Here is a 453-nt window from a genome sequence, read left to right on the forward strand (position 1 = left end):
TCAGTGTTTGAGGATGATCTATGAACCCAGAGGTCATGGTTTGATTCTTGGTCAGGGCACAGCAAGAATTAACCAATGAGCCCTATCTTGTTTTGCTCAGTGGATAGAGGGTTGGACTGTGGTCTCTGGAAGGTCCAAGGTTTGATTCTGGTCAAGGGCACATGCTCTGGTTGTGGGCTCGATCTCCAGTAGGGGGTGAGCAGGATGGACCTGATGTATGATTCTCCACAATCATTGATGTTTCTCTCTCCCTTCCTGTATGAAATCAATCCTATATAATAATACCCTAATATGCTATGTGTCCAGTCAACCGGTCATCTGTTCAACCAATCAAAGCATAAATGCAACTGATATACTAACGTTGCTCAACTGCTCACTATGACATGCATTGACCACCAGGGACAAGACATTCAGACTGGTAGGTCAGCTTGCTGCTAGAGTCTGGCTGACCAG

This window comes from Myotis davidii, unplaced genomic scaffold (assembly GCF_000327345.1).
Source record: "Myotis davidii unplaced genomic scaffold, ASM32734v1 scaffold1677, whole genome shotgun sequence".
In the NCBI taxonomy this organism is placed as follows: Eukaryota; Metazoa; Chordata; class Mammalia; order Chiroptera; family Vespertilionidae; genus Myotis; species Myotis davidii.